The following is a 16,937-nucleotide window of genomic DNA, read 5'->3' on the forward strand; positions in this document are numbered from 1 at the left end:
GATGATATGCAAGATATTCGTCAGTATTGCTATAGGATAGGGTCATTTCAGGTTCCCTATCCTCAGCTGCCCAAGGAACTAACTGGGGACCTCGGCTTGGGCACCTGGGAGCCACTCTAGGTTCAAGTCTCTTTCCAACCCTAAGGTTACATAAGCATATCATCACCATCAAAGAGTTTGACATACGTCCTTATCAAGCTGCAACAAGAGATGACAGGAAAGACAATTTGCTCCAGAGACCAGTCCACCAGCTTGTCACTGTTTCTTAGACATGATTTTACTATTTTGTAGAGCTCCCCCATTTTGGTGGGACAATGAGAATTCCCCAAACTAAACTAATTTGTTTTCCAGAAGAACTAAAGCAAGTAATTTTTCCAGACTCTTGCCAGTCAAAGAAGATGCTTCTCCTTCATCTGATATTCTGTCACTCGAGGATCCCTCCTTACCCTTGGGCCAAAAAGGGAAGCTTTTCAGTCCCCTTCCCCTCCCCAACTTTCTCCATAATTACCCCAGCCTGTAAGGCAATGGTTCTCGATCTTCCTAATGCTGCAGTTCTTTAGTAGAGCTCCTCACCTTGTGGTGACCCCATAAAATTGTTTTTGTTGCTACTTTATAACTGTAATTTTGCTACTGTTATGAACAGTAATGCAAATATCCAAGAAGCAGGATATCTGACATGCGGTCCCTGTGAAAAGGTCACTGACCCCAAAGGGGTTGTGACCCACAGGTTGAGAACAGCTGCTATGAGCAGATGACTAGGTCCCTGGGGTTTTGAACTAGAGATTTCCCCTTTGAGGGATTTTCCCCCTAATTAAACCTTTTCTGCTGTCGAGTCGCCCCTAATTTGTCTGTGTTTTCTTTTCATCTACCATATACTGTTTTATGGATTTAAGTGGAAAGTGGGAATGGGGGTTGCTCTCACGAGGAATTTTTATAGATCTAAAAATATGAGCAATAGTGCCATTCTTAACAAATCTGTAACAATTGTACTTCACATTCCTCTTTAATTGAAGGTCACTTTATGTTATCTAAATCAACTTTTATTATTTCGTGCGTGTGACGGAAGCAGGTGAGTAATGTTGGAAGTTGGTTCTCTACTTCCACGCTTGGGTCCCAGGGATGAAACTCAGGTCCTGAGGCTTGGTGGCAGGCTACTTTACCCAATGAACCACCTCATCCATTGACTCTACTTTATTTTATTAAATAAGTGAGTGTGTTTTAGACAGTCTTTTGTTATCTCAGGCTGGCCAAGTTCACTAGGTATCCAGGAATGATGACCTCGACTCCCAGTCGTTCTGTCCCCATGGCCTTCTAGCTGGGGTCACAGGCCTGTGCCGCCACACCTGGTTTCGGTGTTGTGGGGTTGACTCCAGGGACACCTGCACACTGAGCAAACACTCTACCAACTGAGCCACATCCCTAACCCTCCCGGACTTGTTAGTGCCCACTTTGTATTTCACACAAAGGGAACATTTTTCACACTTATCAGATAGATCTCTTTTTGAAAGGGCAGCTTTTAGGGAACTAAACAAGAAGAGGAAATGCTCAGAGATCAGACAACAAAACAGAAAAACAGTAGCACAGATCTAGGGTGGGAACCCTGAAGGCAAATGATTCTAATTCTTGTCCATTGCCTGAAGCAGAGAAAGCTCCCGGTTCTGTCCTGGCCAGAGGCCAGAAATGCCACAGGGAATTCTCGTTTCCTGTCGTCTGTCCTAAATGAGCACTTTGTCTGGAGGCTGTCTGTGAGGCCTTGACTGAAACTCTAGTCCAGACAATCTCTTCCGGTGAACAGGTTTGGAGCTAGACTTCTGGGTTTTCACGGTGGAAATAGGTCATGTCTGTTTCCCAATTGCAGCCCAAAATTATTTTGTATTCTCCATTCTTGAGAAGGGAACATTACCATAGTCTTAGAATCCACTGAGGTTGGCTATCAAGACTCTTCTGAGACCAATGAAGGGAAGGCCATTTTCTCCTCAAAAGAATGAAAATCTCCTGGTCCTGGAAGCAGAGAGACAGGACAGTCTGATCTACCTCAGACACGAGAGAACATCGCAAACTATTGTTTACTTCCTTGAGAACTGCTCTATCTGGACCTGCTAAAGAGAGGAGAGGAGCAGTGATTCACAGCTTCCCTCCCAGGTATCCGCTCCCGGGTAGCACTGAGAGCTTCTATGGGGCAGCGCCATGGAGCCTCCACCTGCAGCCTGCCCACTTCTCTGAGAAAGGTGGGACTTTCCCTTCTATCTCTTTCTTTTCCAGATGCTGGCCCAACTGTGCTCTCCCTGATGCCAAATCTCTCATTCTTGCCACCATGCAGTTGCTTGCCAAACTCCACTGCTGAACCTTCCTTCTTCCTTAGACCCTAACTCAACAACATTGCTTCCTCTCTCTCTTCTCCATCTCCCTATTCCAGGAAGCTGCTGGGACTTACAGTTTGCCTGTATTGTTGCTTTTCTTTCAGGCTTTAATAAATTATCCTTGATTTTCCTTTTTGGGTTCTTTATTGGATCTTTTTAAAATATGAGACTAAAAATTGGAAAGAAAGAATGATGTGGGAGTGATTTCTTATTAATAAAGAAACTGCCTAGACCCATTTGATAGGCCAACCCTTAGGTAGGCGGAGTAAACAGAACGGAATGCTGGGAGAAAGAAGCTGAGTCAGGGAGTCGCCATGATTCTCCCACTCCAGACAGACGCAGGTTAAGATCATTCCTGGTAAGCCAGCTCTTGGGCTACACAGATTAATAGAAATGGGCTAGATCAATATGTAAAAGCTAGCCAATAAGAAACTGAAACTAATGGGTCAGGCAGTGTTTAAAAGAATACAGTTTCCGTGTAATTATTTCGGGTAAAGCTAGCCGGGTGGCGGGACACAGCCCGCCGCTCCGTATTTCAACAGAGTGGCACCCCACGTGCTAATGAACTCCACGTAAAACCTGAGAGAGCTTAATTTTTATCACAGAAAAAAAACAGACTTTAACACAGATTTTTGCTGTTTGTTGGTGGCGTGCTGTAGAGAGATTTCCTGATTCGGCAACAGCAGCAGGAAAAAAAGCTGCGTCATTTTAAAGTGCGGCTTCTTGGGACTGTGCCGCCAGTGCAAACTCTGGCTTTAAAGCATTTCAATGGATTTTATGGGACTGGATGTTTGTGTTCCCGCTTGGGATCAGAAGGAGAGTGCTCTCAGTGCTCCCCGCCTGCACCTGGGCAGATGGCAGAATCAGGCTTAGGCAGGCGGAAGAGCATGGTGGAAGAGACGTGTTTTCAGACTGCGCAGTGCTCTGCGTGTCAGATTTGGTTGTAACTTGGATAAAAAGAGTTTCTGTGCTGCATGCTCAGTCTCAAAATTAAACTGCTGAGTGCGGCTCCAATGAGGACTTGCTGTGTGCCTGGAACTGTGCACAGCTCAGGGGCACCAAATGGATCTGAGGCAGGAGCGGCTGCTCCTTGCTGAACTGTGCTGGTTGGCAGGAACTACCGTAATTACCATAATAACAGCACAGTTAAGGTTTAGACTGGGCAGGACACAGGTGGTACCGTATTACCTGTACATGGTGCAACTTAAGATTTTAAGAAGTCCTTAACATTTTAAGAAATGCTCCTGGATAGTAAAAATATTACAGATTCACAATAAAACAGATTCAGACATAACAGACCTCAGTGGATCACAGTGTTGGATGAATGTATATAGGCTTGAGAGAGAGAAGAATAAGAATATAGAGAATAAAGTAAATGTCTTAAAAAAAGGGTAAAGTCTTTAAAGAGACAGAGTACAGATAGTTAAGAGATTAAAAGAAATAAAAATAAGCCACGTAAAAATGGAAAATTCACAGAGAGTCTGGATTATGTACATTGTGTTTTCTTTAAAATTTTTGACTGTAAAGGAGCTAAGTACAGACAGACATTTCATTACATGGGCTGCCAAGCTAAACCAGAATGGATATAAAGGTATTACGATTTCAAAATTTGGGTCTAAGGATATGATACTTTGGAAAGGGTCTTCTTTTGTTTTCACAGAGGACCAGACCCTGTGGATTTCTTCTATCCCAATTTGGTATGATAGACCACGACCTCCCGAAAAGTTGCTGTGAACATCTTCACAAAATTACTTCACTCAACTGCCAACTGAGATGAATCTGACACACAGGTTACACCCCAAACGATCTGATCAACAGCGCCCCCAATCAGCAGGAAGCAGTTTGGAGAGAAAAAACTGCGCCCATGTTCCCAAAATATTGTTTGTAAATGTTCTTTTACATTTAAAGGGGGAAATGATATAGGTATGAGTAATTTGCATTGGTGTGGATTTTACAGTCAATTTTGTTATATGTATATGTATTTCTGATCTTGATTAAGGTATTGTGATTGTGTAGCTCATTTAAAAATGTAATGTATAATTAAGAAATATAGGTTAATGGTTAATCATCAATAATAGTCAATCTTGTAGTCATGTTAGTTAGATTTTCTAGATATATAGAGATACATTTCAGTTAGATAGACATTCTTCATATCTTTCAAAGACTGCAGGATATGGCATTTAATGTTTTAATAACTTAGGACTTTTCATGACAATGAGACATATCTGCTCCTGGTGGCACCAATCTACTTCGAGAGGAAGATGGGCATCGAAGAGGATCCTTATGGAGTTGGATAGCCATTTGGGCAAGAAACTGCTCTTGCCTGGACTGTTGCATAAAATGGACACAGAGAACCCGCAGAGAGAGGACTGCTGAACTTGCCTAAAGGTGAGACGGTCTTTTGGGGTTCATGACTCATGAAAAAGTCTGCGAGACATTCTGCAGGACACAGCAGATAGTGACTAAACTGTCTTTGAAATTTTCTGCTTCATGGAAATGTCTGCTGGATACTATGGGCCTGAAGGCTGAAGATGGATGCCCCAACCATACAAAAGAACTTTGGGTGACTGTCCAGGCAGCAAGATGTCTCTGTCATTTCTAGAGTTTTCTTATTTCTTGTTTACTTAGGTAGTATTGTATCCTTCTGGAGTCTTTGATGGAGTTGAAGAACGAATAGATAGTTATAGTTTTCCTTAGTTATGATAAAAGATAAAATAGATATAAATATTGTAACTGTAATTCTTGCTTGATAACTGTTTTGCTATATGTAATTTTACTATGTTAAAGTTAAAGCCTTTCTTTTTTGTTTAAACAGAAAAGGGGGAAATGATGTGGGAGTGATTTCTTATTAATAAAGAAACTGCCTAGACCCATTTGATAGGCCAACCCTTAGGTAGGCGGAGTAAACAGAACGGAATGCTGGGAGAAAGAAGCTGAGTCAGGGAGTCGCCATGATTCTCCCACTCCAGACAGACGCAGGTTAAGATCATTCCTGGTAAGCCAGCTCTTGGGCTACACAGATTAATAGAAATGGGCTAGATCAATATGTAAAAGCTAGCCAATAAGAAACTGAAACTAATGGGTCAGGCAGTGTTTAAAAGAATACAGTTTCCGTGTAATTATTTCGGGTAAAGCTAGCCGGGTGGCGGGACACAGCCCGCTGCTCCGTATTTCAACAAAAGAACCCCAGTTTGTAACTTATAGTACCCAATGTCTAGCTTCCCAAAGTGGCCTGTAAGAGGGTCATGCAGCTGCAGGGACAGTGGTGAGCCTTGTGGCTATAAAGTAGCCATAATCAAAGCTGAGTACTTAGCAGGCAGGTGATGCTGAAGCAGGCAGCACATGGGAAATCTTAGCAATGCTTGAGCAAGTGTAACATAATATTCATTTCTTCCATGTGCCCCTGCTTCCTATTTAAGCAAAAGAGTTTAAGTGTTTTCTTCTTTCTTTAGTAAGAAAAGCATAAGCTCACACTCTAATGACCTCAAACACTTGATTATAAACAAAATAAGTCCAAGGTTCAAATTGTTCCAGAGGAAATTTGTAGCCGACAAGATGTCTCAATGGGTGATGGTACTTGTAATGGTTTAAATAAAAACTCTGTGCTGTCCCCAAGTTGCGGCAGTGGGCAGCAGGCCATGAGACCATGTAGCAAGTCCCCAAGGGGCAGCAGGCAGCAGGCAGTGGGTCCCGAGAGCACGGCAGGCCACGAAGGCAACCAAGTCTTAGGAAGGAAGTCCCTGAGTGGCCCGTAGGCAATGAGGGCCAGCAGGTCCTAGGCGGGAAGCAGCATGGTGAGTGAGAGACCTTGGTGGGGCAGCCAGTCCAATGAGGAGCCGCAGCCCTGGCAGGTGAAAGACAGATGGATAGGCATGCCATGCAGAGTGAGGTTGGATATTTATTTAGTGGGTTATGAAAGGGAAGAAGAAAGGGGAGAAGGAAGAAAGGAGTAGAGTAGAGAGTCAGAGGGGGAAGAGAGAGAGAGTCAGGGAGGGGGAGAGAGGGGGGTGGGGAGGGAGGAGAGGAGCATGGCAGCAGCTACCTCCTCTTTGGGAGAGAGACTGAAAGGAAGAGAGCTCAGGCAGGAAACAGAAGGAAGACTGCCTGCCTCAGCAGTAGGAGGATGGGGGCTTGTCTCTTAAAGGAACAGGACAGACCATTACAGTACTTGCCACCAAGTCTGATGACCTGAGTTTGATCTCTACCACACCTGGTAGAGAAATGAGTCCTGCAAGCTGTCCTCTGATCTCGGTGCGTGTAAACACTCATATACAGGAGAATAAATAAGCAAAACATAACAGTAAAAGAAAGAGGGGCTGGAGAAATGGCTCAGCAGTTAAGGGCACATATTGTTCTTGCAGAGATTCACGTTTGGTTCTCAGAATCCACACTGAATTGCTCACAACCTCCTGTAACTCTAGTTCCAGGAGCTCTAGTTCCAGGAGGTCTGACCCCTTTCAAATGTCTGTGGGCAATAGCACTCACTGGCACATATTCCCATGTAGAAATGTGTGCTTTCGCATTTTTCTAACTAAATAGCTGATGTGCTGGCGATATACGTGTGTGTGTGTGTGTGTGTGTGTGTGTGTGTGTGTGTGTGTATGTGTATGTGTGTGTTGTGTTTAGTTATTTCTGCTATGACCCAAGCCTGGAAGTGCTTAGAATTCAATATAGTTTGGTGATAGATAAAAGAGAATAAAAATAGGATCCTTTCTTTTTGAGGGCCTTTGGAATCTTACCCAGGGATGACCGCAAAGCTGCTACTTGGTCCTTCTGAACACTGTCAATATTCTTTGCCAGGTTCACCAGTTACCTTTCAATTTATCCCCTGCTGTTCACATATCCTTTCTGATAGTTTCTGGTAGTTTGAATGAGAAATGCCCACCATAGACTCAAGTGTTTGAAAACTTTGTCCATAGATAGTATCCGTCCTAGTTGTGTAAAGGTCTGAGAAACACTGAAGACCCAAACTCGAATGGTATGTAAAAACAAAGAGGAGCAACAGGCATGCAGGGTTGGCCATTTGTACATAATGGTGACCCAGAGAGGAGCGTGCAGGCTCTTTTTCATCATAGCTAGGAGAATTCCCAGAACAGTTAGGTCATCTCAAACATAACTGGTTAAGCGGGGAACAGTTATATTAGTACATTTTTGATAGGCTGGGATTTTAGTTTTTCCATCTTTGGTCATATTTGGGGAAGTCTGGCATGTTTCAGGAGGTTATAGGAACAACCCTTTTTTGTTCACCACCTAGAGATATTGTGGGGCTGGGTCAGACCTCATATGTGTTCTCTCCCTCAACCCTATTGTTGACTTATGACCCTTTGTTGGGGGGAAAAACTTGTTTGCTCTTAAAAATGGAAACCTGGATCTGGTTGTAAAATGGGGGAAGAGTGGACCTCTCAGTTAGCTTTAACTGTCAATGACACGGATTATAGTAATCTGAGAGGAAAGCCTTAATAGGGACATTGTCTCCATCAGACTGACTATGGGCGTGTCTGTGGGTATTTTATTGATTGTCCATTGATATGGAAGGTACTAGCCCAATGTGGGCGGCACCATTCCTAAGCTGGTTGTTCTGGGCTATAAAGGAAAAGCCAGTTGAGTATAAGCCCGAGGGTGAGTGAGCCAGACAGAAAGCAAAGAGGTAGTATTCTTCCCCAGTTCCTGGGCCCAGATTCCTGCCCTTCCCCTTTGATAGATTGTGACCTGGAAGTGTAAACTAAATAAACCATTTTTCCACAAGTCACATTTGGTCGAAGTATCTTATCACAGAAACAGAAAGGAAACGGAGACTGTGCGGCTGTTCTGGAAGGTGGTGAAAGAAATGGGGCCTCACTGGAGGAAGTGAGGCACTAGAGGCAGACCTCGAGGTGTAATGGCCTGGCCCCACTTCCGGTCTGCTTTCTGCTCCCTGACTGTAGATGCAGTGTCACCAGGGAACTCACAATCCTGCTACTATGTCTTCCCCACCATGGTGGATGTGTCCCAGCAAACAATTAAATTGCTTCTGGTCAGCATTTGTTAACAGCAAAAAATAGAATTAATAATATACCTTTTAATCCTAGGCATTCTGCATTGCTATTTCACTTCAGAAGGAGTGTGCCCTTCCTCTCTCATGTATTAAACAAATGTTTAGTGAACAGTTATGACCTGCCAGACAAAATCACTGACTCCGTTCGAATTTACAGCAATGTACACAACAGCTCTCTCCAGTTTGTATCTTTTATCTACCATCCACAAGGCAAGAAAAACTTCAAACAAATATACGAGCATAAAATAATTACATGTTAAGATGTTTAGCCTGGTGTACAAGAGCTAGTTCCAGGACAGGTTCTCAAAGGTACAGTGAAACCCTGTCTTGAAAAACAAAACAAAACAAACAAACAAAAATGCTCTAAAGCCAAAAACAAGGGCAATGGCACAGTCAGCAAAGCCATGAATCAATGAGTTAGATGGAGTGGAGGGAGAAGGCAAAGGACACCACACAAGCATGTGACTAAAGAATGGACAGGAGTTAGGAACCCAAGGAGAGAGTGACGATAACAGATTCTAAAGATGGCGTCTCCGCCCTTAGATAGGCAGGAAGGAGCTAACCCCAGCAAGGCAGGAAAAGGAAATAGAGGAAAGACGAAGCCACTTTTACCAATTGGGATCGCTAGCTTTGTGTCAACTTGACACACACTGGAGTCATTTTGGAAAGGGGACCCTCACTTGAGAAGATGCCCATCTCACTGTGGGAGTTGCCACCCTGGACAGGTGATCCAGAGTCACATAAGAAAGCGGATGATGAACAGCCTGGAGGAGCAAGCCAGTAAGCGGCACTCCTGCACGGTCTCCCCTGTTTCAGTTCTTGCCCTGAAGTCATTCTGTGAGGGATGATACTGAAAGACCTGGATAAATCCAGATCTCCCCAGCAGGAAGAAAATAGCCAAAAATCCAAGCAGGAAGAGAAGAATCAAAAATCTAGGATTAGCCAGTTCAGTGACTGTGTTTCAGGAAATAGCTGAAGATAAAGTTAGATTGTAATCTTGAGAATAATCTTGAGAAACAGGGAGTTTCCCCCTTGCGATTTTAGAAACTAGCTGATTATGACCTTGAGTGATCTTGAGAGGCAGGGAGTTGTCCCCTTGTGACTTTCTGTGACACCCTCACTGCCCCTTTCAAATTATTGGGCTCTGGTTTCTTCCTATCAAAACCCTTTCTCCAGGTCACTTGGGGTGGAAATCTTCCCCTGCGTGGGTTATGAGTCTCGGCCCCAGTGCACTGGTTCCTGTCTTATCTCATCATTAAAGCCTCGTGTGATTGCAGCAAGGATGGTCTCGCATGAATTACTGGTGGGGGGAGGGTCGTATTATCCCGAGACTTGAGTGAGAGTCTCCCTGTACCTGGGGTCTTTCAATACCTGGAAGTATAAGAGAAATAAACACTTTCCTCTCCAAGTTGCTTTTGCTCGTGGTGTTTTTTATTACAATAGAAGCCTTAACAAAGAGACCAAATAAACTTGAACTCCTTAAGCCAAAGAGCCCACCCTGTCTTTTGTGTCTCCCCTCCCTCATATGGACTGTACTGAACACACAGTAGACACAACAAGATGTCGAGGGATTCGATTACCTTCCAGCTCTACCTAATTTCTATCATAAGAAATTAGAACTGAGCATAAAATAATACATAATCAGGCAGAACAGTCTATAGCTCTGTTTGATCCCCACCAACCAGTTCTTCCTCTTGGAGGCCCCTGCTACCCTTATGTTGTAAAAGCATATCTAAACAAATGCACAGATTGTTATGGTTTTGGTCCCTTTAAGAGACAAGCCACACCCATTCCCCTCCCCATCTGCTGAGGCAGGCTGATCTTCAGCTTCCAGCCTGAGCTCGTTCTCTTTTCCATCTTCCTCTCGGAGAGGCAGCTTTGCTTCTGCCTCTCTCCCCACTTCTCTGCTCCCCCCCTTCTCTGTCTCTTTCTCCTCTTCTCTCTCTCTCTCTCTCTCTCTCTCTCTCTCTCTCTCTCCCTCTCTCTCTGTCCCCCCTTCACCCTTCCTCCTCCATAACCCCCTGAATAAACATTCAACCTCACCCTGCATGTCGTGTCTATCCATGTTTCTGTCTTCTGCCCGCCCTCCATGTGTCTCCCTGCCTGGGACCAGCCATTGCTCTGAGACCGGCAGCCATTTCTGCCTGGGACTGGCTGCTCCCAGAGCCCGCTGCCTGCCACCACATGGCCCGCCGCCACCATTTGGGACTTACAGCATTTCTGCTGCCTACCGCCACCGGGGATCTTGGAGCATTTTTTAAAAAAGAACAACATTTTGGTGCCGTGACTCGGATGATTCACCTGCCCCAGACTTTCACCTGGGGCCAGAGTTCCGGCTGTAGGCGCCATCCGGGACTCTGAGCTCCCTCCTGGGGCAGAATCAGGACTCGAGGACCTTCTCTACAACGACCCACATGTTCCATCTGCCTGGACGCAGCTCCTCCAAACAACAAATCAACTAATCGTGAGTGTCCCCATCTCGGCTAGCTTAACCATCTCTTTTAACCCAAGGGATTGACCGTTGAGCTCCCGGCAACCCTTCACGGTTTTTAGGGATGGGGGGACCTCCAACCGCGGGCTTTCAGGGCCTCGGTTGTTCCCTTCACTGGCATTCAATTCGACTTGTCTCCTGTGCTAAGCCTGTGCCTGAGACAGCTGGCCTTAGCCAGCCCCTCAGCTCACCTGCGCCTGGAGGCCCGGGGTCTCCAGTTCTCCCTCTTTTTCTTTTTTCATTCCTTTTCTTCCTTCTTTTCGTCGTAACTGCTGCTATGGTGCAGCACGCCACTATGGTGCGGTCTGACCTTGGCTGAATCCCTCCTGCCCAGAAATCCCTCTCCCGTCGGAGGCTCGAGTCGATTCAGCCAGGTTATAGCACCCCCCCTGTGAGCTCAGACGCCTGTTCACAGGGCCTGGGTGTTCGTGCCATCTGCATCTTTCCTTAACGGGGAGACGTTCTCATTGTAGGCTTGAGGTGCCACGGTTTTTGCGGGTGTTTTCACAGCCTTGACCGTGGGAGCCAAGCCATCCAGACCTATCACTCTGGCCTCATGCTTTAAACGCCTCACACTTATCAGTCTCTATCCAAAATGGCCCCAACTATCTTAAAAAAAAATTTAAATGGCCGTTTTTTTTCAGTTCCAGCATTTTGCCCCTCCCCTCTACGGCTTTTGTTATGGCATGGCAGGCTCTCCAACAGAGCAGACTACACGTGGTGGTCGCCATCTTGGCTGAGGGCCAGATGGGTCAGGTGACTTTTTCCGCCATCTTGGCTGAGGGCCAGATCACGTGACCACACTCTCCTGGTTTTGCCCTGCCTCTTCACTTGGTTTTCACTAAACTCCTCATGCTAACTCTGTTAAATGTGTTTTGAGCAGTGGCATGTCTCTGATAGGGCCCATCAGAGTCGTCCACATTGCCCAATTCCTGTTTGCTCTTTCTATACATAATAATACATATATTTTAAACTGGTGAGAGGTTTTGCAAGGTGACCTCACCAAACAAATTTCAAACCAAATTTATCTCTTATGCTACAGTCCTTATATGTCTAAAACTTCTGTTTTCACAAAGCCAAGGAGTTCTCGTGAGTTCCAGGGAGCCGAATTAAAGAACCCACCTTAAACAGGTCAGATACATCCCCCTCAATTCCCTGGTCCTAAAAATTTTTTTCCCTTAATTTAACTTTGTTCTTTGTTCTGCCAATACCTTACAGACACCAGACATTCCCATGCCACAGACATCAGTCAGATGCAAAGAGACCAGCTATGCCAGGATGTGACCAGCACCCAGCCTTCTCTTGTGCCCCCCCCAAAGACGACGCCCATAATCAGCCGGAAGCAGTCTTGAGAGTTTGCCGCCCCAGTTCCTTTGGGCTGTGGTGCCTGGTCTCCTGCTTTTTATTATAAGGAAGACCTGGGAATGTTGTGCTTTCCTGTCGCTTTAAGGGACATGCCACGCCCACTTTCATTACCTCTGACCTGCCCGCCGCCATCTTGGGCCCTTCCTTTTCTGCTTCCTTGACATACGTGCTTTTTATTATAAGGAAGACCTGGGAATGTTATGGCTTTGGTCCCTTTAAGAGACAAACTACACCCATTCCCCTCCCCATCTGCTGAGGCAGGCTGATCTTCAGCTTCCGGCCTGAGCTCGTTCTCTTTTCCATCTTCCTCTCGGAGAGGCAGCTTTGCTTCTGCCTCTCTCCCCACTTCTCTGCTTCCCCCTCTTCTCTGTCTCTTTCTCCTCTTCTCTCTCTCTCTCTCTCTCTCTCTCTCTCTCCCCCTCTCTCTCTGTCCCCCCCTTCACCCTTCCTCCTCCATAACCCCCTGAATAAACATTCAACCTCACCCTGCATGTCGTGTCTATCCATGTTTCTGTCTTCTGTTCGCTCGCCATGTATCTCCCTGCCTGGGACCAGCCATTGCTCAGGGACCAGCAGCCGTCTCTGCCTGGGGCCCACTGCCTGCTGCCACATGGCCCGCCGCCACCGCCCAGGCCACCACTCTGGGACCGGCAGCCATTTCTGCCTGGGACTGGCTGCTCCCAGAGCCCGCTGCCTGCCACCACATGGCCCGCTGCCACCATTTGGGACCTACAGCATTTCTGCTGCCTACTGCTGTGGGGATCTTGCAGCATTTTTAAAAAAAGAACAACACAGATTACACCAAATATCTTTATGGCATAACCTACCAGTCAACTTAGGATATGGTTAGTTTGTAACACTAATCCTAGACATCTAAAGATACATATATTAAGGTTCATATGTGTATATGTGTGTGCATATGTTTATGTATATACATGCAAGTGTATGTGCATGTTTGTATGAGGATGTGCATATACTACGTGCTTCTGTGCCCAGAGACCAGGGGATAGGCTTGGGTGTAGTTTGTCTTCCGGGACCACTAACCTTGTTTTTAAAGACTGGATCGCTCTCTGGGACGTGTAGCTCATTGGTTAGAATGTCTGGCAATCAAGCCCCAGGGATGCTCCTGTCTCTGCATCCCTAGTGACAGGATTACAGGCAGACAATGAGGAATCATTTTGAAGGCTGGACTCATTATGCCATATTGGTTTTGTTGGTGTTTTGCTTTTGTTTTTGTTTGATTGATTTTTGATTTTTGCTCTTAAAGACAGGGTTTCTCCGTGTGTTAGCCCTGACTGCCCTGGAACTCACTCTGTAGAGCTGCCTCTAACTCTCAGAGATTCCCCCTGCTGAGATTAAAGGAATGCACCACCAAGCCCTGCTCACTATGCTGCCTTGTTAAAAATAAGTTTCTGTTTACTCTAAGAGCTGAGCTGCTGTTTTTAAGTCTCTGTTTCCTGAAGCCTGAACTGCACCAACCCATGACCTTGACTTGTTTTTGAGAACACCCAAACCCTCCCAGACCTTCCCTGCCTTACTAATCCTTCCTACTACATGGTGACTACACAGGGATGACTGTTGTTTTTCTAGATTTTTCTGTACTTCCTTATAGCTCCATTGTCTTGATTCTGTAAACCTGCTTTGCTCCTACTCATGGTTTTGCTCCTTAAAATGGCCCTAAGAAATGGACTCAGAGTTGCTCTCTTTAACCCAAGTTAGGAGGCAGTTGCTGGCCAGCTCTTGGGTACACCCCTATAAAAATCAAGCTTGCTTCAAATTTGGTTCAAAATTGTGGTAAGTGATCTTAATTCTCGTCCGATGGGATTAACACCACCACTGCGCTTAGCTTTGTATGTTGGTTGTGGGGATTGAACTCAGATCCTCACACTTGTTGACAAACACTTTACCAACTGACCATGTCCCCAGCAAAATTTGATTTAGTAAACGTCTTTCATGTCAAAATGTTTCTAGGTCTCAAACATTTTTAAGAGTCCCTAGAAACAACTGAAGGTCCTGAGAACTTTGCCTAATAGATGTAAAGACCTGCAGTCTAAAGCTTTACTGAGACAGTAATGACTTCTAGGGACATCCAAAGAAAGAGTTCTCTGCAAGGGCAGGAAGCCCCACATACTGTGCCTGGGAGAGCTGCGGCTCCTAAGGAATGGAGAGAAGGATGCTGTGTTTCTGGGCTGCAGATGTTGTCCACAGTGGAGCAGAAACTGCTATGGCCATTTGAAGTTCTAAAAAGTTAGAAAGAATCCACATCTTCCCTTTAAGCCTTAAGAACAGTGAAGGATGGACAGGATCACATTTTATGGAAGTGAACATCACATATTCCTAGGGGAAAAGCAGGTCTGTTTCTATGGATGGAGACATTGAATGGGGAGGCTGTTTCTCAAGAATGGTGGTAAGTGGGGGTGATCAGGCTGGAAGGAAAGACTATTAATTTGGTAAGATTTGAAAACTGCCACACTGGGACAAGGAAGAGTGCAGATAGAATTATAAAGGAATCTAGTTCTGTGCAGGTCACCATGTTAACTACCACAGAGAGATGGCTCAAATCATAGAAATGTTTTTTTGTTTTTGTTTTGTTTTTTGAGACGGGGTTTCTCTGTGTAGCCCTGACTGTTTTGGAACTCAATCTGCAGATCAGGCTGGCTTATATCTCAGGGATCTGCCAACATCTGCCTCCAGAGCGCTGGGATCAAAAGCATGCATCAGGATCACCTGGCTTAGAAATGCATTTCTTATATATCTAGAGAATGGTAGTTCAAGACCAAGAAGTCGGCAGGTGTCTTAGATAGGATTTCTATTGCTGTGAAGAGACACCATGGTCGCAGTGACTCTAATAAAGGGAAACATTTAATTGGAGCTGACTTAAAGTATGTCACTTTTCTCTTGGGGGGGCAGTGAGAATTTCCTTTCTATAGCCAATGTGTAAAAAGAAATTGTAGTGTTTTTCCTTCCTGTTCCCTCCCTCCAGAACACTCTATCCAGATACTCTTAGCTCAGCTTAATCTCACCTAAGTATGTAGCTGGGTATTTTTACTCTTTGTTCCTTGGGCCTGCCACCCAGTTCTCAAGTAAATACACAGAAACTTATTCTTACTTATGAATGCCTGGCTTTGGTATAGCTTGTTTCTAGCCAGCTTTTCTTTACTTAAATTATACTGATTGCTGGGTGGTGGTAGCACACGCCTTTAATCCCAGCACTCGGGAGGCAGAGGCAGGAGGATCTTTGTGAGTTTGAGGCCAGCCTGGTCTACAAGAGCTAGTTCCAGGAAAGGCCCCAAAGCTACAGAGAATCCCTGTCTCAAAAAACCAAAAAAAAAAAGAAAAAAGAAAAAGAATTGTGTTGAAAGCCAGGCTGTCACAGTGCCTACTTATAATTCCCTGCCCACTAAAAGCTTCCATTGGAAAATCTTCCCACAGGGAATATTAAGCAGCTCCACCTTGTGTCAATATTTTGTACAACAGCCATTGGAAACAATTCATAAACGATTTTCTCTATAATTTATCATTATATGGATAATATTGTATTAGCCAATTCAGACTCAGATACCTTAGAAAAAATGTTTGAAGAAGTAAAGAAAATTTTGCCTTGTTAGGGATTACAAATTGCTCCTACAAAAATATGAAGAGGAGATTCTATTAATTACCTAGGATATGACATAGGTTTTAAAAAATTAACCACCGTCTACGGCCATACCACCCTGAACGGCGCCCAATCTCGTCTGATCTTGGAAGCTAAGCAGGGTTGGGCCTGGTTAGTACTTGGATGGGAGACCGCCTGGGAATACCGGGTAGGCTTAGGAAAAAAAAAATGAAAAAAAAATTAACCACAGAAAGTACAAATCAGGAGAGATCAATTACAAAATCTTAATGATTTTCAGAAATTGGTGGGAGATATTAACTGGATATGGTCCACAACTGGATTGACAACTCAAGAACCAAGTAATTTATTTCAAACCTTACAAGGTGATAAGGACTTAAATGGTTCAAGAAAAGTATCAGCTGAGGCTGGAAGAGAATTGGCTTTGGTAGAACAGAAATTATAGGATGCCCATGTGGATCACTTGGATCCAGAACTTGATTATATGCTAGTCATTCTACCTTCTACTCATTCCCCTGCAAGAATTCTTGTGCAGTGAAAAGACAATATCTTAGAATGGATATTTTTACCACACAAGCAGGGTAAAAAATTTAAAGACCTATGGAGAAAAGGTTTTTGAATTGATTTGAAAGGAAAATTGAGACTTCATCAATTATTGGGAATAGACCCAATAGAAATTGTGATACCTTTAAATTATACTTAGAACCTCATTATTGGGAGAAAATGAACTTTAACAAAAAGCTTGCAGTGATTTCATGGGAGAGAGTAGCAACAAATATCCCAAAAGCAAGGGATTTGGGTATATAGATATAGATAGATAGATATTAGAATTCTTTCCAACATTGTACAATGACCACCAGTGTCTGGAGTCCATATATATATATATATATATATATATATATATATATATATATACATACTGATGAAAATAAATCAGGAAAGGCAAGTTATAAGTCAGGAAATTTAAGTAAAGTGGCTCAAAGTTTTAAAATTCTGTTCAAAAGTCAGACTTATATGCTATTCCCATGGTATTATTAGATTTTTCCTGAAACTCTTAATATAGTTGCTGACTTT

The 16,937-nt window shown here is 44.3% G+C and overlaps 1 pseudogene; it reads left to right on the top strand.

The window, feature by feature from the left end:
* The first annotated feature begins 15,945 nt into the window (after nucleotides 1-15,945).
* Nucleotides 15,946-16,066, top strand: LOC121451156 (annotated as a pseudogene).
* The last annotated feature ends 871 nt before the right edge of the window (nucleotides 16,067-16,937 follow it).

The sequence above is a fragment of the Microtus oregoni genome, unplaced genomic scaffold (genome assembly GCF_018167655.1).
Source record: "Microtus oregoni isolate MIOR12 unplaced genomic scaffold, Mior012 000007F_ref0000211, whole genome shotgun sequence".
NCBI classification, from domain to species: domain Eukaryota; kingdom Metazoa; phylum Chordata; class Mammalia; order Rodentia; family Cricetidae; genus Microtus; species Microtus oregoni.